Here is a 23,143-nt window from a genome sequence, read left to right on the forward strand (position 1 = left end):
TTCAGGTCATGTGAGAGTTGTTTTGCGACCCCCGTGTTGCTACTCAGAGAAAATTAAAAGAGGAGGGAAACTTAAATTGACCCTCTTAAATACTCTTTCTCATTATTGGATCGACCTGTGTATGTAGGTCAGGGGTCACTGAGCTTAACAAGCCAATTTGAGTTCCAATAATTAGTTCTAAAGGTTTTGGAATCAATAAAATGACAACAGTGCACAAATTTATGCGCCTGCCTGATCTTTGTCTTTCATCCTGTCTTCCTTCTCTCACCCCAACCAATCGCAGCAGATGGCCCCGCCCCTCCCTGAGCCTGGTTCTGCCGGAGGTTTCTTCCTGTTAAAAGGGAGTTTTTCCTTCCCACTGTCGCCAAAGTGCTGCTCATAGGGGGTCATATGATTGTTGGGTTTTTCTCTGTATCTATGAAGCGCCTTGAGGCAACTTTTGTTGTGATTTGGCGCTATATAAATAAAATTGAATTGAATTGAATTGATTTTGTTTAAACAATTATCGCACACTTTCTATAAATCCAATAAACTTCATTTTACTTCTCAAACATCACTGTGTGTGTCTCCTATGTGATATATTTAACTGACATTTTTTATTGTACCAACCAACGATTTATACAGGAAAATAATGGCTATTAACAAGGTTGCCCGATCTTTTGCATCCCACTGTAGATTTCATGTTCTCACCACGTTCCACCCTTGCTGATGAACGCCCTCCTTTGTAAACCAGCTATTATGTTGTATTACATGTGCAGCAAAACATTTTTCATCCTTACACTGAATTTCCTCCTAGATTTAACAAAAATGTCCTCAAAAAATCAAAATCAGTGCGTGCACCTTGTACCGTGTTTTCCTTAAATAAATTCTGTGCAGCAGGATTCTGGTCTTGCTTTTAATAAGTGTGACAGCAGCAACAATAGCTGCGTGTGGCTGCTTGCTTGACAGAAGCCAGTATCTCACTGGTGTTAATATCCTTTGACACTTCCTAAAATTGCTTTGCCCACACGCTGGTGTAGGAAAAACCTGATCTATTGTCCTGGCGATGAGGGAGTGGCGCAGTTCTGTTATGAGCACTCGCCTTAAAGAAGAGGGCCTCTGAAAAATCACTGTGCTGAGTGACCACAATCATCCTAAGATGAAAACTTCCTATTGTGCTGGAAGTAGTCTCTTCCAGGATGTTAAAGACCCCGTCCATAGGTCACGAGGGGTCAGCGAATGGTTTGATGAGCTGAAAATGATCGTTGGCACATCTCAATCCCAAAAACACCCTGCGATGATTTTACACATGAACAACGGCTTCAGCAGAGTTCCAGAAACGTAGAGAATCAGTGCCAAGATGAACTGAAGTTGTTCAGTTTACACCTTTCCTTTCCAAATACTAAAAATATACAAATTCAGCTCTTTGCTCAGCACTGCATCGTCTCTGAGAGGCTGAAGCAAAAGGACTCAGATAAAAGGTAAGGCAAATTACTGCAGGTGAGCCTCTGAGCTCTACCCCACAAATACAAGAGCAGAAAGGATAGAAGGTGACACAGGGCCGCCACAGTTAGGACTTCCTGCCTCTGTCACAGTGCCGCAAAATGAGAAAAAGATGAGCAGCTGGGAAGTTGAGGGGGTTGCGTGTATTAATCCAGAGAACACAAAAGCCACTACAAGTTAATTACTCTGTCATGGCACACTGAATAGACGCATATATTAAATTAATAACAGCTTTTTCATGGCTTCTCTCATCTAATTAATATGTTTTGTGAGGAGATCTCCACAAAAAGCAGCATAATTATATATTTTTTGTGCAAACAACAGCAACAATAGCAACTGTGCACGAGTGATGACAGTGCACGGCCTCTTGACTGACGCACTATGAACCGCTGTGGATTTGGGTGGCTGCTGCAGGAGCGTGTAATGAGTCTGCTACAGAAAAGCCATCCGTGCCTGACTTCTTCTTTTCATCACAAACTTTTTTCAGGCTTTATTCTCACCGGCTGCACCTTCGACTCGTCAGTGAGGCGTCTAGATGATACACTGCTGAAGAATCCTCCTTCACAATCATTGGAAAAGAAGGGACAAATAAAGGAAGGAGAATCAGTCATGTGGGATTTTACCTGTAATGCTGCTGCTGTAGTTTCTTAAATTTGAATGTATTGTGCTTTCAAGGAAATGCTTTCAGTGTTTTCTGGGTTATAAAATTATATAATAAAACATAGGAAACAGATTATTTTAGCGTATTAGCCCAAATTTAGCATCTTAAAAACCTCCTGAAACCTTCAGTGCTTCTGTTTTTTCTCTCTTTGTTCTTTTTGAATATATTTATTACCTGATGATTTGTGGTTTGTGACACTGCAGTGTCCTGTAGTTCCACGTGGGACTGAGACGATGATGAAATAACAATTAAGGCCCGAAACAACCCAGCAGTCATTTTGAAATGAAATAACAGGTAAACACTGTGTTAGGACTGAAATGAGTGAATTTTCATTCACGTTGAGTAATGTGATTATTGACGCCTGTGCGTATTTACTCTTCTTGTATCGACACGGCTGCTGTGAAAATGGTTTGTAATCAGATTTTGTCACAGGCCCACTGGGTAACAGATCACTGGTCTGAAATCAGATGTGCAGAGAGGAGCCGCCTCACAGAGAGAAAGGCGTTTTAACAGCGTCTGTGCTGTAATTCCATAGATCCGCTCAGAGAACAGATGGATGGTTTTGTATTGACAGTTTTTGCAGCGTCCATCCCGGGGGAAGGCCACCACGTGGGCACAGCCTGAGCACTGACACAGGCTCTCATTGTGTGTGTTTGTCTAATTGAGGAATGAAAAGGCTGACAGCTCTTTCTTTTTTTTATTCTTTTCCCTTTTTTGTGCGTTAAACGTGACATTCTCATACAAAGTAAAAGAGGGGGAGGTTTTCCTCAGGTGAAAATGGACTGATCGTGCTGGTGTGCCACCCTGATGTTTATATGGAAAGTCCTTCTGTTCAGAAATTAAAAATGGGACAAAGAAAAGAGCTTCTGCATAATTTGCTGTCTTTATACAAATGCCTGCAAGGAGAGAATAACATTTACACAAGTATTCAGACTAAATCTGTGATGTGTTCATGCTTGATATACTTACAGACTCAGCCAAACCTTCCTCTGTGGTTTTTTGTTATCAGCATGTTTGGGACTCTACAGGCTACAGTCAGACCTGAACATTAAAAGAACAGTCAGATGCTTTTATGTACAGTACTGTGACAGCACAGTACCTGATCCAATTTTATAATTCAATATTTTATCAATTCTTAATATTAGACTAAGAAAACCTGAGAAAATACAAGATGGAATTTAAATTACGTTGGCAGCAATAACTACAATCAAGCATTTGTGATAAGTGGCATTGAGAATAACAAAAAGAAATGCATGTGAAAAAAGACCCAGCACATTTACATCTTTGTAGTTCTACAAAGAAAAGCGTCTCTGAGCAGCTTAACATCAATAACAGATCCGGGGAAACCTGATGATGTGTTGTTTCTCAGTTCATTCGGTTTTCTTTTTAAGACCAAGTTTGTCAGAAGAAAATAAACTCAATTCAATTCTTCATCCACTTTATCCGAGGCCGGGTCGCGGTCCTTCTCCCCAGCCACCTCCTCCAGCTTATCCGGGGGAACACCAAGGCGTTCCCAGGCCAGCCGAGAGATATAATCTCTCCAGCGTGTCCTGGGTCTGCCCCGGGGCCTCCTCCCGGTGGGACATGCCCGGAACACCTCACCCAGGAGGCATCCTTGTCAGATGCCCGAACCACCTCAGCTGGCTCCTTTCGATGTGGAGCAGCAGCGGCTCTACTCTGAGCTCCTCCCGGATGGCTGATGAACTTCTCACCCTATCTCTAAGGGAGAGGCCAGCCACCCTTCAGAGGAAGCTCATTTCCGCCGCTTGTATCCGCGATCTCGTTCTTTCGGTCACTACCCACAGCTCGTGGCCATAGGTGAGGGTAGGGACGTAGATCGACCGGTAAATTGAGAGCTTCGCTTTTACACTCAGCTCCCTCTTCACCACGACGGACCGGTGCAACACCAATCCGTCTGTCGATCTCCGGCTCCCTTCTCCCATCACTCGCGAACAAGACCCCGAGATACTTGAACTCCTCCACTTGGGGCAGGAACTCATCCCCGACCCGGAGTGGGCACTCCACCCTTTTCCAGCTGAGAACCATGGCTTCAGATTTGGAGGTGCTGATCCTCATTCCCGCTGCTTCACACTCGGCTGCGAACCGTTCCAGTGCGAGCTGGAGGCCCTCACCCTATGAAGCCAACAGAACCACATCATCTGTGAAAAGCAGAGATGAGATTCTGAGGCCACCTAAGTGAAAGCCCTCCGCCACTTGGCTGCGCCGAGAAATCTTGTCCATAAAAATTATGAACAGAATCGGTGACAAAGGGCAGCCCTGGCGGAGCCCATCACCCACCGGGAACGAGTCCGGCTTATTGCCGGCAATGCGAACCAAGCTCTTGCAACGGTTCAATTCTATTTTATTTATGTGGCACCAAATCTCAACAACAGTCACAGTTATACTGTAAAGTGAAGACCCTACAATAACACAGAGAAACTGCAACAATCATATGACCCCCTATGAGCCAGGCTTGGTAACAGTGGGAAGGAAAAACTCCCTTTGAACAGGAAGAAACATCCAGCAGAACCAGGCTCAGGGAAGTGTGAGCTGTTGAGGCGAGGGGGCAAAGACACAGTAGAAGAGAACCAGAGATTAATGATAACTAATGATTAAATGCAGAGAGAGTACAGCTTGTTTGTATCCCGATGACCCGATGACCGCACTTTTTTAAATTTAAAATTCTAAAAAATTATTGATGCAAATTTTCTGCAGGGGGATTTCATAAAATATTATCTGTACATGATGCAATTCTTCAGAAATAATGCTAATAATGATGCAACGCAACCTCGGTTGTCAAAATTAGAAAACTATATAATACTTCTCATGTTTTTGATTCAAATTGCAACATATAAACATACATGATGCAGGAATGATAAATATAACCTGCAAAAACAGAATACCCCCCCCCCCAAAAAAAACCCCCAGAAACTTAAAAATTATAATTATTAATTATAAATAATAATTATTCGAATGTATATGTTAAATATTAAACATATATGTTAACAGTTTAAAATGCTGTTTAGCTGGATTGTAAATAAATAAATATATAGAGCTCGATTACACAACTAATTGTTTCTGTCATTTCTATTCTAAAAATAAGAGATTTTCATCGTGGCATCACTGACAACAACAGAGGCGTCTGTGGGGATCATCTTCATCACTCGTTCAGGTGTGTTTCTTTTATTCATTCATTTTTGACCACATCTCATGTTTAACCAAAATATTTAACAGTCTTATGCAAAATATAATAATAATTATCATTATTTGTGTCGAGTTGAGGCTATATTACTAATTGCGCATATTCGAGCGAGTGTCGTTGCACACTGGAAATTTTAAGATAACGCTACTGCGCATGTCAGAGGACGATGCAAACGTTTGGCGTCTGACTGCGGACGAATGCTCGCTGTGAGTATTATTTATATTAATAAGTTTAGTAGCTTGAGATTCAAACGTGTAAAAGGTGAAAACAATAAAATATTGATTTTCTATTTAAAAAAACACAATGGGGGTTTGGCGTTCGGGGGTGCTTCGCCTCCGTGCTGGGGCTCTGGCTGGGCCTTGGGGGCTTCGGTCCTCGTCGGTGTGTCGCCGAGGTTGTGGGCGGGTGGGTGCACGGGGGCTCAGCCCTGGCGCAGGGGGCCTCTTGTGCATCAGCCTAACCGGGGGGCTCTTGAACTGGCAGGGAGGTTGTTCCATCTTTGCAGGAGTCCACTCTGCAGGTGGGGGAGAGACATAGGAGAGGTGGAGAATAAACTTAACCTGGGTGTCTGTGTCTTGTGTAGTCTGGGAGATGATTGAATGTTGGGGTGGGTACAGTTTCCTCTGCGGTGGGGTAGAGTGGGCTGCCCCGGGTCCTGTGGGGCTTGGCGGTGTTGCTGCCGTAGGCCCCGGTCTGGATGGGCCTGGGCTCCCTTGCCTTGGTGGATACCAGAGGACGGGGGTGCATATTGGGGTCAGCGGGGGAGCTGGCCCTAGGGAGGGACACCCTCCCCTCCCTTCTTTTCCTCCCCATCCCCGGCTGCCTCCCTCTTCACGCTCCACCACACCCACCCACACAGGTAGGGCTTTGGGGTGCGGGTGTGTCACCAGGGTGCAGGGGAGACATTCCCCCCCCCTCTGTCCTCTTCTGGCCACCTGTGCCTCAATTTTATCTCACAACTTAGACATCCACATTACTTACACTCTCATAACACACACATATATATATATATATAGGGCCTTGAGGGTGGGCACGTTAACGGCGTCCAGTAGACGGTCTGTGTATTCAGACCTGCCTCTGGCGCCGGTGCCCACCTCTCAATTTTAAATCCATGTAGACATTGAGGGTTCTCGGGAGGGGCCGTGCTAACACCTGCTGCTCTCTGGCAGCAGCACCATGCTCTCCCTTGTTTTAAATACACTTTAGAGCAACACGCAGCAACACTACATTTGAGCGGGAGGAGGGAGGTATGGGGTCTTAACACACCCCTGTTCTCTGCTAGCCATCGGGGCGGGGGGGCTGGGAAGAGATGCTGGCTGTCCGATTGGCCTCCCTGCTGCTGCGGAGCCTGGGGCGGTCTGCTTGCCTCCACCCCGGAGGGAAGGGTAACATCTCTTGGGTCTGGGTGCCGTTTCCATCTCTGGGGGTGAGGATACCTGGACCCGGGATATAGAGTATGTTTGGGGAGTGTGATTGTGTGTACATGTCCATTTACGTTTATTCCTGCGTTGGGTGAGTGCTGAGTGTTTGTATATGTGTGCATGAGGGTGGGAATGCATGTCTGTGTCTGTGTGTGCCTGTTTGTCTGTGTCTATATGTCAGGTCGGGTCTTAGACTCCACCTCTCTGGGAACTCCAAGGCCCTCCAAAGTGTGGAGGCCTATCTCCCCTCACCACACTCCCTGCCGGTGACTGATGCCCTCAGGGGTCGGTGCGTTGGTGGTTCTTGGTGTCCGGGGCTGGGCGCTCAGGTATGTACCAGCTCACTCCCGGTGGCTACTTGGTGGGGCCTGGCGCCTGCTGCTCGGTCAGGCCTCTTCCGGGGCGCGGGGGGCCCTCGGGCCTCCGGCCTCTGTGCCTGCGGCTCGGTTCACTCTGGCACAGCTGGCTGCCGGCAGAGCCGGCGGGCACGCCGGTGCAGCCCCCTCTAGCTTCTGCCCGGTGGCTACTGGGTGACCCCTCATCTGGGGATCCTCAGCCCTTCCCATGAAGGTGGCACGGATGCCCCTCCGGTGGTCCTCCTTGGGCTCTTGCACTCTGGGGCCTCTGGATGTCTGGGGCCTGGATCTCCTCCATGCCTGCTTCATGCCCTGGGGGACGGGGCTATGGCTCTCTACATCCTCTAGCAGACCATTACATGGGGAAACCATTTGAATACAAGCGCGCCGATCCACACAGGTGTGCACATGGGTGTTCACTATTCGTAGACTTAAATCACACCTTTCTTGGCTGCTACTTCAAAGCACATTGTGCGCTGTCTGTCCTGCGTGCTGCACAACAACATTCAATATTTAGTATTTACTGCTGTTTACACTTAGCTAGATTAATGCGATGGTGTTGTGTATAGTATGTTGCATTGTTTTGTTTTGTTTTTTTGTTTTTTTTGCTTGTTTTCTATTCTTTTTCTCTCAACAGGTGATCCCGGAGATATTTTTTCTTCCCCCCTTTCTCACTGTCCCTCTCCCCTTCTGTTTTTCTTTTCCTTCCTCTTTCTTTCTCCCTTTCCTGTCCCTCACTCGTGTCTGTCCCGTCTGTAACAACTGAAAATAAAATAAATAATAAAAACAAAGGTCGATCAAATGGACCAATACGGCAATGCCATGATGATCCATTTGGCAAAATAAATCCATTGGGTATCCTTGTTGGTCTTCAGACAACAATTCTGACGGCTAAAGAACCAAATGGGACAGGCGGAAAAAAAAAACAAAAAACAAAAAAAACACAATTCTAATTTTATTTCACTAACAATCTTTTCTCATTGCTGGCTAATGTATTCTAATGTATTCTGCTTTTAATCTCCCTTAAGCTCCATTTAGGAGGGCACATAAGGAGACTGTGCACCATAAATTAATCAATTACTTCCACAGCTGGAAATGTTTAGTTAATGACATTTAACATAATATAAAAAAATGTAATAAATGTCTGAGTTGATTATCTGCTTCCTTTCCTGCCTATGATTTAAGAAGGATGGAGACGGGTCATGTGTTGTTCCATGATTGTAAATACTGTCTTTGACACATGCCTACAGGCTTGCTGTGGGCAAGCTTATTCTCCTGTACCTCTAAAATGCAGCGTACACTCCTGGTAAAATAGCCAACTCAGCTTAAGATGACAGAGAATTCAGTGCTTGCTCCAATAGTTTTAGACTATCCCTTAAGGGGGGAATAGTTTCGCTCCTCACAGGGTTATTCGTGTGTGAAATTACACAAAATTACAAGAAACAGAGTAGAAGAGTATTATACTATTATACAAGAGTGGAGTATCGAGGCAGAGAAAGCAGATGTGGTCACACGTGGTTGTCTGGTTAGCTGGGAGGGGAGTGTAAACAAGAACTAAAGTGGCATGTGAGAGCGCCGGCGGGTGTGCAGTGTGAAGGTTAGCCCACAGCCAAAGGAAAAGCAAGTTGCTTGTCATGCGTCATTCTGTTGACTTGCTGGTGAATAGCACAGACTGTAGTTGTAGTAGTTGTGTAGTTGCTTGTTAGGCCAGGAGGACCCTTGCTCCTAATAGCAGTCGCTTCAATCATGCCCCATCAAGGTTGAGATGAATGTAACTGGGCACCTGCCTACTCTGTAGCTGCGGTTCTGTCAGATTTCATTGGTTTTTCACAGCCTGATTGCTGCGTTGCGGTGTTTCTCTCCGCCTCTGTGCGTCCCTTAACTGTTCAGTATCTGCCTACTTTCTTTCACGGTTATATGATCAGTGCAGCACAATTTGTTGTTAATAAAAGTGACAACCCATCTGAGTCTTCCCTCGCCACTTTCAGTTTGTTCCGCTTTGCCCAAACTGCCTGAAAGCCTTGATGATAATGATGGGATCCAGAGTTAAACCTGTTGCCATGTCTGTGAATCATGACAGTATTACACTGAAGTCTCTTCAATTTCTCAGAAGGGCCGCGAGCTTCTCCACTGTCAATTTTTCTGATAATGCCGGAGATATACAGCTTATATCTCGGTCTATCTGGACCTGCCTGTTTTCCCTCGTGGCTTTGTTCCTCCCCTGAAGCTCTGCGTGACATCCTGTAATTTCTTTGGGTCTGTTCTTGCTGTGGTTGTGAATGCGAGGATCAAAGGACCTTTCATTTTGAGTCGACAACAGCCTGTGTTTACCACCCGCAAAATGTCATATACAGTGAATTTCAGTCTGTAGATGTGCAAAGCTGGTAGAGACAGACCGTAAAAGACTGGCAGCTGTAACTGCAGCAAAAGGTGGTTCTATAAAGTATTGACTCAGGGGGCTGAATAATTACACACACCCCACTTTGCAGTTATTTAGTTGTAAAAAATGTTTGGAATCATGTCTGATTTTCGTTCCACGTTTTCACCACTTTGTGTTGGTCTTTCATGTGGAATTCCAATAAAATTGATTCATGTTTGTGGCTGTAATGTGACCAAATGTGGGAAAACTCAAGGGGGCTGAATACTTTTGCAAGCCATTGTATGAGCTGGATAGACATCATCACCTCAGCTACAAACACAAGTGCATGGAAGTAGTTGTCTTTGGCCTTTGGACAGCTTTGGTTGGAGTAATGGTGCCTCTTTGGCCAAGATCTCCCTGTCGTCTTTCATCTGAAAAGCCAAACCACTGGCTCAAAACCCCGAACAATCTATTTGACCAGTTTCCAAGTAACTCAAAGCCACAACATAACTCACATTATGAGACCTCAGTAAAACCCGTCGTAGCTGGAACCCCACTCGGGTACTCAGTGTTTTCTGTATTTCACCCTCCTTTTAAATGGTCTTAAAAAGCTATGATGTGGTTTTCTTGTGGTGGTGTTTTGCAGAGTGAGTGAGACACTGAACCTAACGTGGGAGCTGCTCAGAGCTGAGTTATGGCCAGAAGGTGCTCTAGTAGATTTAAATCGGGTGAAGGACACGATACTTTGGCTGAAAAGTATCGCGTTTCTTCCGAATTCTGATGTTCATTTTGAACTTCACCCTGAAGTCCCCTGCATGCCTGAGTGCACCAACTGCTCCTGCGATTCACTCATTAAATATTTGGAGGATTTGAGCAGATGTACCTAACATAGTGGCTAGTGAAAACCTTTTTAGTGATGAACAAACCTCTTTTCATCAGAGTTTGTACCTTCATATATTATCCTCTGCTGGTTATTGAAATCAAAGATAATTGAAATAATGGTTAAAAACAAGATGAGATGAGCTTTACAGTAAGAAGATGAAACAAAATGGGATGTAACTGGTTCGCCTGTAACCCACCCACACAATGTGATGCATGGGCTTCATAGACACAAACACCTGTGCTCAGTGGTGGTTCAAGTTGGGTGCCTGGCTGCAGGGCTTGCTTCTTATCACTTTGGCATGAATGTAGATGTATGAACTATAAATTCAAATGAACAAGAAAGTTAACAAAGACACTTTTGTTTGTCTAACGGCTGTGACATTGATCAACCTAATGATACATGTTAGCCAATATTAGCATTTGCTACTCTATGAGCATTTATATTGATAAATGAAAACTTCAAAGAAGACGCTTGCCTTGTGTGTTTGACCACCACGGGGAACTCTGCAGCTTCCCGTTTACTTAAATATTAATAAATCTTCAAGAAATCTTCGTTTTTTTCCTGATTTATTTAAATCAGGTGATATTAGCAACAAAATCGCCGTTAACCGCTATATCAGCCAGTCTCTAATAGAGATGGCACAATACCACTTTTTAATGTCCGATACCAATTCCGATATCATAAATTTGGATATCTGCCGATACCGAATCCATTATAGTGTATTTTGTAATCAATAAAACTGTTGCTGCATTTTGTATAAGTTCATACTCAAGTTTTAAAAAACAAGAGACTGGAGCTATTCTGCTATACCTGTATGCAAAAAATACACTCCACCCAAAACATTTTATAGTTCAGCAACACTGATCAATCTAATAAATTTAAACCTACACCATCCTCCCTATTCTGGTATTTTAAAGCGTACGTACCTACCTAACTAATAGGGTTGCCAACTCCCAGCAAAAATATTAGGGAACCACCCCCCACCCTTAATCGATGTAATCAACTTTAATTTAATGCAAGTATAAAACAAATGCACTGAAATCAATTATTTTTCTACAATATTTAAATAGATTCAACATCTTTCTTCAACAGAATTGCAGACTGCACAGATGGTACCTTCCCAAAGGAAAAAGTACTATAGCTTACTAGGGTATATTAGACTTAATAGTTACTATATACAATAATGGACTTCTATACATTTAATGAGATGACCAGTTTTGTTGCAAGATTCAGATAATTATTTATTCAAAGTTTTTAAATGACATAACAAAGAAAAATCTTTCTTTGTGCACCCCTTTCCCTGTTAATGCCCTACATGCCCCCGACAAAAGCTAGACCCACCCCTGCACAGCTACCAGCTGTCAGCTATGTAGAAAAGGATCCTGGTGTTATTCGTCTCTCAGAAACAGTTCATAACTTCAACTCATTCATGTCACCTAAAAGGTAAACCTGTTTCTCCATCACCTGTTCAGCTCTGATGATTCAGTAAGGACATCTCCTGGTTTCATCTTCATGTTTCCGTCTCACATATCCAGAGGTGGGTAGTAACGAGTTACATTTACTCCGTTACATTTACTTGAGTAAGTTTATGAAAAAAAGTACTTTTAAAGTACCTTTTTGCACAATACTTTTTACTTTTACTTGAGTACGTTTGTGAAGAAGAAACGGTACTTTTACTCCGCTACATTTGCAAAATTCGACTTTTTAAAAAAATAATTAGTTTAACACATTAGATAACATGCCGCCAGTGGAGTTTCCGGTAACTTTTTTACCAATCAGATGCGGCCATGCAGTCACATGACCAGTTTGAAACTGTGGCGGAGCGGCCCAAGCGTTTCAAAGTAGCGACACCCGGAAAGAAGAAACATTGGAAAACATGGCAGAGTTTACGCTAGAGCTGAAGAGGATGAACAGCATTTTCCTCACATACAAAGGATGTTTCGCTTAAAAGCAGCACAAAAGAACAGCTGTGTGTTCAACGTCGGTGTCTTCAGTGAGAGCCAAAACAACAACTTTTCAGCGTGAAACAACTCAGCTCGTGTAACCTGAGGAAACGGTAAGTTTTCTCTAAATATCTTTTTAGCTGTGGTTAGCTGGATGTCAGTCTTATGTTACAGCAGCTGTGTCAAGCTTTGGATATGTGCAGTGTTGGGGAGTAACGGAATACATGTACCGCCGTTACGTATTTAAAATACAAAATATGAGTAACTGTATTCCCTTACAGTTACCGTTTAAAAAGGTGGTATTTAGAATACAGTTACTTTGTTGAAATAAATGGATTACACGGCGGTACTTCCCTGTTTCATATTGTGGCGGGTCAGGACTGTTTGGGTTTTGTTTGACAGCTACGTTCTGTTGTTCCAGGCGGCAGCGTTACGGTTGCCATGGTTACAGGGTGACGCTCTCTCTCTCTGCGTGTTTCCTGGGTGAGAGAGCGCCTGTTGTTGTTGTTGTGCTAAGCTAATAGGCAGAATGCTACCGGTATAGCTCTCAAGAATGTAGCATCATGGGCAGTGTAGTCCGTGCTGCAGGGAGAATGGACTGCCATACACGTTATGTGTCTGTGAGCGAGGGAGGGAGAAAAAGGAAAAGTACGAGCTGTCATCGAGCAGAAACGGGAGCTGGAAGCATGTAAATATAATAATAACCACTGCAGCCAAGAAGAGAGCCTGACGAGCCCAGTTGTAAGTAAGCTATTAAGACTCGACTGTACACCGTGTTCGTGTTTTCCTCTGAAACAATAAGTTCTGTTGGAGCAGCCTTTCAACGCCTCTCTCTGTCTCTGCTAGCAAAGTTGACCCAGACAACAAAGTAAAGCTAGTTTTCGGCTATGAGCCCGACACAGAACCCACCGTATTAGCCAGAGGTCCCTTTACTAACCCTGAGATTAAGAGTCTCAAACCGACATCATGACCAGCAGCTTTACAGCGTGGCTCCAGCAAACCTCAGCTGATACTAGAAAGTAATATTAAATACATTCTAACAACAGCTGATCACGCTTAAACGTGCTGCTGTTGTTTATCCGCTGGTCTTCTCTTTCTAGCGCAAAGTGGGCCATAAACAAACGAGAAAGATGATCAGCTGATCATTGATCAGTTTCATGTTTGAAGTAATAACATAACTCGCTTCCTTTTCACCTCAATATGGAACTCCGATGGCCAGTCCAGCTGTGGCTCAATATATCAGTTGCTAAGCTTAACGTGGAAAACCTATGCAAACATTCAGGGATGAACTTACACACTTGCTTTACTTCTCTGGGATAGTTTTTGCAGACATGAAACGCTGCTGTTAGGAAGCATGTAGGAGGCTCCAACACAGACAGCTGCTCTGTCACCTGACACATACCGCTCCGATGCGCCGAGCTGGGTTACACCAAGTAACGCGTTTTGTGAGGTGATTTTGTGATACTTCGGATCGGATTACATTTTTTATTTCTCTCCGATATCCGATCCAGTAATTTAGGACAGTATCGGATCAGTCCATCTCTAGTCTCTATATGTTAAACCGTGATATAAAGCATTATATAATGGTTTACAGAAAATAACAGTACATTTACTGTGCACCCTAAATGTTATTGCTGTCTCCAGCATAGAAAGCTTCTTCTTTGTATTTCCTGTCTTTTCTTTTGTTGTTGTTTTGTCTTCTCGTTATGTTCTCCTGTCTGTTTGTAGTGTAGCTGTATTATTTATTACATGCTGTGTGAAATTGGTGTTGTTTGTCTTTTCTTTTTTTCAAAGTTGACGTTTCAAAATGTGCTACTTTTGTCTTAGAAAAGTTTTCAACTAAAAGAAATGAGCCTGTTAGCTGTTTCCTGTCAGCACATGAAATTCTAGCTTTGTTCAGAACCCCGACAAAGTTTTTTGACGTTCACATTAGATTGCTAATTCTATTGTAAAGTCAGCGTGTGACTTTCATGGGCATGTGCCTCGAGATGGACTAGAAAACTATTTCTGTAAATGACGCTAATGACACAAAGTGACAAGACAAAGAAAGCATAAAAAAAACCTCCCTCATTTTGTGACTGTGCACTTCACCGCATCAGTTTCAGTGCTGCGTGTTAGCCTGACAGCTTGTTAGCCTGTTCAGTGCACTCTGCGGGCTCTCCTCGTCTGTCACTCGGTGAGTGTCAGGAAAATGATAATTAGGCTGTTATTGTTCTTACTGTTCGGTTTCATCTTCACAGACTCGAGCAGACATCTGGTCAAGATGCTCGAGAGAGGCTGTAGGAAGCAACTCAGAGCTATTATCATACTGTAAGTGAATAATTGGATATTCAAACCTGTATTAAAGTGCACTTTAAAGTCACTCTACACATGAAAGCATGTCAGTCTACACTGAAGCTTCCTTACAGGCCAGCACATACACAACTGTATTTTTCTGTGCTGCCACAGTGCAAATCTGCATTTACTTTCTATTCATTTGTTAATTTACTAATTATTTGGCACCAACCTCATAGCAGGCCACATTTTAAAAGCCAAGCTAGTGTTGTACCCCAATGATTTGACTTACAATGCCCCTAATGTTCTCTAAAATTATTTAGTATTTAAAGCTCCTTTGAATTTAGAAAAAATTCTTTCCCTCTTAATTACAATATTTATTCATGTTTTAAAATTCAGCTGTTCAGTCCAGTCAGCCAGTTTTCAGTGCTGCTGTGAGTGTTATTTCTGAAAGGGTGTCAGTGTGCAAATCAGAAACGTGTCATGTGTTAATCATGTGAGTGTGAAACCAAGAGTGGTTACATGTTGTGAAAGACGGAAAAGACCTTTTGTGTTGTTGTATTGTAGAAATCAAATTTTTTGGTATTCTGACTGCCCCTGAACCCGCTGTGCCACAGACGGCACCAAGCCACACCTGGACAAACCTTTCAGTGTGCAAGCTGTCAATTCCATGACTTAGTTCCACATATGCCCTGTCGTGTTTTCCAAAACTAATTTCAGATTTCGACCACAGAACAGTTTTCCATCTTGCCTCAGTCTGTTTTAAACGAGCTTTGCCTGCAGGGAAGACTGTAGCAAAGTAGGGGTGGGGGAAAAATCGATACTGTGTAGTATGGTGATATTTTGTTTGCTAATAATGTATGGATACAGGGACAGCAGAAATCGATATTTTGTTACAAAAAGGTTTTTGTGCTCTGACTTCAGAGCATGTTGATCCTTTTTCTGAGCAAGAATCCTGACATTCCTTCACTGTCCAAATGTGTTTAACTTGTTTTTGGCAGCAATAAACATGACAGTTTACTTATTTTAATTTAAGACATGTTTTATTTTAATTAAGTTTAAAACTTTTTTATTTAATGTAAAATTATATTTTGTTTTAATTTACTTTCAAATTCTTCAGTTGCTGAAGGGGCTGCATAGTTTTCATAAACTGCATAGTTCAGAATAGCTATAATTGTACCAGATGGTTGATTCAGTTAAGTTGGACTAGACTGTAATACAAACCGTTCAGTTTGTCAACAATCAAACTGAAATGAGAGAAAGACTGAGTGTGAGACTTTGATATTAGAGAAAATGAATATTGATAAAGTTTACCTTTATGTACAGAATCTGAATATCGCAAAATATTTTTAAAAATTGCAATAATATCGTATCGTGGGATGTATGGTGATTCCCACCAACTATAGCAAAGCATTTCTGAATCATATAGTTATATACATATAGCTTCTCCTTTGCATGATAGAGTTTTATTCTTTACCTGGGTGGTTTGGGGAAATGTGCTCAGTGATTTCTGGAAGGGTTCCTGAGCCATTCAGTGACTTTCATGACAGAATCGTGCCTGTTTTTGATGCAGTGCACCCTGAAGTCCTGAAGATCGCAGCATCCAGCGCTGGTTTTCAGCCTTATTGCTTGCACAGAGATTTCTCCAGATTCTATAAACGTTCAGATATTTAAAACAGTTGTTCCACAGTTAGTAGACAGATTGGTGAACCTCTGCCCAGCTTGACATCTGAGAAACTCTGCCTCTCTAAGATGCTCTTTTTATACCCGATCCTGTTACTGACCTGCTGCCACTCGCTTTTGCTAAGAGTCAAAGTGTAACAGCAAGGCATAAGTTTGCATTCTTAACCCACTTTAACAGTAAAAGCTGAAGCTTTGTTTTTATTTCCTGTCCAAAACAACAACACTCTTTCCTGAACGACGAGCAGAAACCGTTCACAGTAAAGCAGCACCGTGTTCAAAGGATTACGAGGACAGTTAATTAATTTCCTGCTTGAGAATTCTGGTCAAGTTTGCTTCGTTGGCAAAAGTTGGTCAATTACAGCAGATATGAATTTCTTAGTGCATAGTTCAGAAACTCACATGGAGCATTCCAGAATTCTAAAACAAAGCAAAACTAAAAAGCTTTGGCAACATTTTTTAGGAATAATGTTACACGGTGTGCTGGAGCATAGGGACTTCATCATATCTGTTTTAGGAAGACACGACCTCTTTTATACTTCATCGTTTGTTCTTCTACACCAGAGAGCCGTAAGTTAGTGCTTAAATGGTGCAGCACTCACCAACACATTTCTTCCTCTCTTACAGTCGTTGCCAATTCATTACAAACTGGAACTCTGTTTTGGTGGACCAGATGTTTACAAAAAAAGACTTTTCTATATAGAATCTCCAGTGTTTGAAGTTAAAAAACAGCAAATTCATGTGTTATTCTGTGTATCTGTAGGAGGTTAACTGCTTTTGTGGAAGCCTTCCTCATTTAATGAATCATTGTTGTTTATCTCCTCATTGCTACCCAAGGAAAAAAGCTTAATGAGAGGAATTTAAAATTTGTTTAATGACGCAGTAAAATTTAATATTTTTCTTTGTTTTCATCAACAGAAAATTAAGTGTTTATGAGAAGTGTTTGTATTTAAGTGCTCAGTTAGGTGTAGATGAGGTGAAAAATCACCTGCACATGCATACTGTGAACATTTATTACAGCCTTTTTTTTCTTTCTTTTTAAAGGCAAAGGCTTGAGATGCACACAAATGCACATCTTTTGTTAGGACAACAGTTACCAACTGTTATTTTGATTTGTTGCTTTATAAAACTGAATTAATAGAACTGAATGAATCATTTCAGATATTTTTCCTGGGTTTCATTTCTAGAAAAATGTGTGGAATGAACAAAACCTGTGTTTAAAGTAACCTGATTTTATAAATCACTTTGACTTCATACAATAACATGAGAAAACATACAAAACGTACACATTTTTATTTCTTAGGACTGGATGAACTTTCTGAGGACTGGATGAACTTTCTGAGGACTGGCCCAAAAGAGAGGAAAGCAGCAGCAGTATAAATAAGTAGCTTTTATCTTAAATAAAAGCTTGCTCCTCTTTGATCTTGAAAGCATGATGGGGTCTGTAAGAGAGGATAATGGTGACTTTTTGAGCTGTCTGTATTCCTACTGAGGAGGTAATATCACCCCTGACTGAAGCCTAGTATGCGCTATATGATGACGCACGCTGCTAATGTGTGTCCCCTGAACGACTGAAAGGAAGCCAGAAATCTCAGGAAACTGAATTGTTGCAATAACTACAAAGGCTCAATCATTAGCTAGATTTACTTCCTCATTATGTGATTTAGCACAGGATAAATCTGCTTGCTACAAGCATTATTTAATACAAATGAGGATGCAACCTTGAGTTTTTTGATACTTGTTCAAAAATAAGCTGCTTTCATACAAACATGCTGATGTGTATCGGAGGACGTACACTGGGAATGCCAGTTGTATTAGCATAAAGTTTAGTACCGAGTCCTGGTAAAAGAAATTATCCCGTCCTTACTAGAGATGGCACGATACCATTTTTTTAAATGTCCGATACCATAAATTTGGATTTCTGCTGATACTGATATGAATCGATATAGTCAATTATATAACGAATAAAACTGTTTTTTAATGTCTTGCTGCATTTTGTACAAGTTCAGACTAAAATTTTAAAACATAAAACATACACTGCACTCACAATATTTTTCGCAGTTCAGCAATGCTGATCTTTTAAACTTGTAGCAGAACTTTAAATCTAAGTATTTAAAGTAATACTCAAAAAGTTATTAATATGTAATTTTATGCAGATTTCAAAAACTCTTTGGTTCTGAAAAAAAGAAGTGCAATATTTGCACAAATTAATGTTTATAACCAACAACAATTTGTAGAATGGACCCTTTTATAACATAAATAGACATCCGGAGTGGAAAGCAGTTCAAATAGATGCAAACACAGCTTCATGAGTCTCATCTTTTATCAAGATGGATGTCAGTGTAAACAGTTTCTATCACCTTTAACCTGACGCGAAATTTTGTGTCATTTCTATACAAAATGTAACAAAAGTATGAAAAAGTGTTTTGGTCGTGCCGTGCCGGTGGAATTTGTTTCCCCTGCGTCGGGAGCACGCTGGGCTGTCCAAATCACGGACAAACGATATCCCACAGTCGTGATTTCTTTTTTTTTTTTTTTTTTTTTTTTTTTTTTAGTTCACAAAAACTTCTTATAACAACAAACTATTCCTGAAACTTTGGAGGTTTTAGCTCTTTATACAGTAAAGTTATAGGAGGATAAAAATAAATGTCCTTCGTTTGTTAAAAGGATCTTGTCCGATACCACGCGAGAACAATAAATATATACTTTTTTGTTGTAATCCTCAAACTGAATGGTAATGTAATGACACTCACTTTTCACCTTTTCACAAAACTAAAACATCACTACTGCCACATCTAACTGTCTGTAATGGAGGCGGAGTAAACCAGATCCACACTCCGTGCCCAGCAGGTGCTCTCGGCGCTGGGGGAGCAGGTTTTGTCGGGATGCCTACCTTGGCACAACACCTGGTTTGGAAGCATGTAGCGAGGCTCCGGATGCTTTCAGTGTGAAGCAGCTCCAGAGTGCCGATAGGTTTCGCGCACAACAGCCGCTCTATCATGTTACGCATACTGCTCAGACGTGCTCAGGTTACCTGGGTTACGCCATGTCGCAAGGTTTGTGAGATGCTTTTGTGATATTTAATGGATCGACCTTGTAGTACCATATCACCCTATTAGAGCACTTCGCTCCCGCTCTGCAGGCCTACTTGTTGTTCCTAGAGTATTTAAAAGTAGAATGGGAGGCAGAGCCTTCAGTTTTCAGGCCCCTCTTCTGTGGAACCAGCTTCCAGTTTGGATTCAGGAGACAGACACTATCTCTACTTTTAAGATTAGGCTTAAAACTTTCCTTTTTGCTAAAGCATATAGTTAGGGCTGGACCAGGTGACCCTGAATCCTCCCTTAGTTATGCTGCAATAGACGTAGGCTGCCGGGGGATTCCCATGATGCATTGAGTTTTTCCTTTCCAGTCACCTTTCTCACTCACTATGTGTTAACAGACCTCTCTGCATTGAATCATATCTGTTATTAACCTCTGTCTCTCTTCCACAGCATGTCTTTATCCTGTCTTCCTTCTCTCACCCCAACCAATCACAGCAGATGGCCCCGCCCCTCCCTGAGCCTGGTTCTGCTGGAGGTTTCTTCCTGTTAAAAGGGAGTTTTTCCTTCCCACTGTCGCCAAAGTGCTTGCTCATAGGGGGTCATATGATTGTTGGGCTTTTCTCTGTATCTATGAAGCGCCTTGAGGCGACTTTTGTTGTGATTTGGCGCTATATAAATAAAATTGAATTGAATTGAATTGAATTGATTACATTTTTTGTTTCTCTCTGATTTCCGATCCAGTAATTTAGGTCAGGATCGGACCGATACTGTATATCGGATCGGTCCTTACTAGGTCCAAAAATTAGATAAATATACAAACCCCGAAGGATAAAATCGAAAATGTATTAAACTGTAAAAGTATTTATTTAACAGAAATCAATTTCTTTATGAATTTATCAGTCGCACGCTGTGGAGGAATTGTGTTTGGGTTCTTTACACCACTGCTTCAGTTTAGGTTTGCAGCATTTCTTTATGCACGGCTCTCTTGATGTCCAGATTTGGTCTGCATGTCAACGGGACCTTGCAGCACCTTGAACCTTGTTTTGTTTTTTTGGGATGATTGTCCTGTTGTCAGTTTGATCTGTCAGAGAGCCAACCTCACATTTGACTCTACGAGTACTTTGATATTCAGAGGATTTCATGCTCAGCTCTGTGACCGCGAGGTGCCAAAACAGGCCGAAATCATCACGTCATGGTGTTTGTGCTGATGTGATGTGTCTGCTTTTCACTAAACATGGCACTGTGCATTACATCAGACATACTTCGGGCTCGTCAGTCTGACCAACATTGTTCCAGACGTCTCGAGTCCTGATCAGATCCAGCTTTGCTTAAACTCAACCCACGCTTGTTCTTCTCAGAGAGAGGAGAGTTTCTCCTCGCAGACCTTCTAAAAAGCCATACTTGTTCAGTGTTTTTCTAATTTTACTGTCAGGAAGTTCAGCATTTAACATCCTAACTAACTGAGGCCTGTAGAGTCTTAGATGTAGCTCTGGGGTTGTTTGCACTTTCTCAGAGTTTCTCTGACCTCAGGGTGAATTTGTTTGGATGCAGGAACATTTGCAGCTGTTTTTGACTTGTGAATAAGTGAATAATCTCTCTTACTATAGAGTCATTGACACTGAAGTCTTTGACATTGTGTTAACGCACAGCTGAATACGCCAAACCTCTGCTTTTGTGGAGGTGCTAACACCCACCGTCGATCAATTATTCAAGTACATTTGATTAGCAGTACGTGGCTGCTACAGTACTTACCTACCAATTCATATGGACGCTGTAAGGATGTTTTCTGCAGATTGACTTTGAGTTTTTCTTAAATAAAACCGTGTAAATGTCATGTTTGCTGGTCGTGCGAGTATTTTATTTGATGTCACTCTACATTTTTTATGTGCATATTTCATCTCCTTTTTTTTTCTCATGAAAAAAGTATAATAAATAAGAGGATGCCACTTGATGACCTAGACCTGATCAGGTAGTACATCTGCGTGTCTGTCATCATTTTCAAACTGCAATCTCAGACTTTTGTTGTGGCCTAAAGTCAAGGAGTGTGGTTGCTAGGACAACATGTGTTATGTGTTATGTTAAATTTTGTTTGTGAGGGGGATCCAGAAAATGAATTAATGCATGATTCTAGCTGAAAATGGTCCCTTTTCTTGAGGCATCTCGTGTGGTTTCTGTTGGCTTGGCTGGACAATATTTGCTGCTGCCTCTTCAGCTCCTCCATCTGTCCTGGTACTCTCGTCTTAGTGAAGCTGGTTAACAGCAGCTGTGCTTCCACCTCAGCAGGGCTGTTTGTTTCCTACTTCAACTAGGAATAGCTAACTGTGAACTGCAGCGTGGTTTAAGATGCCGAAAGCTGCGGTTTACTGCAGCAGGACGGGTCTGTATATTTTAAACCGGATGCTGTGTAGCTTATTTGACAGAAATCTCTACATTTAGATGTTATTTATAATTGCTTGAAGACCAGATGATGGAATATAAATTCAGTAAACTATGAAAAAACTCAATCTCCACTCATGAAATAATGTCAGATAAAAATAAGAGCATATTTAGCAACAAGTGCACTCACTCGGGTGAATTTAGTATTTGACATTAGCCACTGTGAAATCATATAGAAAAAACTTCAGAATAAAGGATTTTACCTAAACTTTTTAGTTATGCAGTAGTAATCTACATTTATCCTCCACTGAGCCTTGAAGTCCCTCAGTTCATCCACTGTCTGAATATATTTTAGGTCTCTTCCTCATAAGGTTAAACAGCATGTGGGTCTGGAGTGTGGGGCCTCCCTGCTGCTGCGGAGTCGGGGCGGTCTGCTTCTCCCCACCGCAGGGAAAAGGGTAACACAACCTGGGTCTGGGTGCAGTTCCCCCCTCCAGGGGCAAGGGTACCTAGACCCGGTTCGTAGAGTACGCTTGGGGAGTGTGATTGTGTGTACAGCGTCTCTTTATGTCTGTCTCCACGTTGGTTGAGTGTGGAGTAAGTGCATATGAGAGCATGAGGGTGGGAATGGATGTTTGTATCTGTGTGTGCCTGTTTGTCTGTGTCTATATGTCAGGTTGGGTATCAGACGCCACCTCTCTGGGGACATCTCAGGTCCTCCAAGGTTTGGAGGCCTATCTCCCCCCACCACTCCCCCTGCCGGTGGCAGACGCCCTCAGACATCGGTGCGTTGGTGGTTCTTTGTGTCCGGGGATGGGCGTCCAGGTACACACCGGCTCACTCCTTGGTGGCTGCTTATCGGGGCCTGGGGCTCGCTCGGGCCACTTCGGGGGTGGGGCACCCTCGGCCTCTTGGCCTGGGGCTCGCTCGGGCCACTTCGGTGGTGGGGCACCCTCGGCCTCTCGGCCTGGGGCTCGTTCACTCTGGCACAGCTGGCTTCCGGCGGAGCTCACAGGCACGTCACTGCAACCCCCCCTGGCTTCTGCTCCGCGGCTGCTGAGTGACCCCTCATCTGGGACTCTCCTCAGCTCTTTCTGGGACAGTGGCTCAGCTGCCCCTCTGTTGGTCTTCCTTGGTCTCCTTTGCTCAAGGGGCCTCTGGATGTCTGGAGACTTGATCTCCTCCATACCTGCTTCATGCCCTGGAGGACGGGGCAGTGGCCCCCCCACACCCTCTAGCAGATCATTACATGAAGGAACCTTTTAAAAACAAGCGCGTCCATGCTCACAGGTGTACACACGGGTGCTCACACACACAAACGACACCCTTTTTGGCTCCTACCTCAAAGCACACTGTGCTGTCGATCTTACGTGCTGCACAATAATGTTTAATATTTAGTATTTACTGTCATATTCACATAGATCATCACGATGATGTTTACTCTATTGCTCTGTTTTTTTTTTGC

The 23,143-nt window shown here is 42.7% G+C and overlaps 1 long non-coding RNA gene across 1 annotated transcript; it reads left to right on the forward strand.

Annotated features, from left to right (window-relative positions):
- The first annotated feature begins 11,120 nt into the window (after positions 1 to 11,120).
- LOC146506154 (uncharacterized) lies at positions 11,121 to 18,277 on the forward strand. Its single transcript, XR_014877344.1, has 2 exons — positions 11,121 to 12,420; positions 14,548 to 18,277. It is a non-coding gene; the product is annotated as an uncharacterized LOC146506154 (long non-coding RNA).
- Positions 18,278 to 23,143: the final 4,866 nt, after the last annotated feature.

The sequence above is a fragment of the Neolamprologus multifasciatus genome, chromosome 12 (genome assembly GCF_963576455.1).
Source record: "Neolamprologus multifasciatus chromosome 12, fNeoMul1.2, whole genome shotgun sequence".
In the NCBI taxonomy this organism is placed as follows: Eukaryota; Metazoa; Chordata; class Actinopteri; order Cichliformes; family Cichlidae; genus Neolamprologus; species Neolamprologus multifasciatus.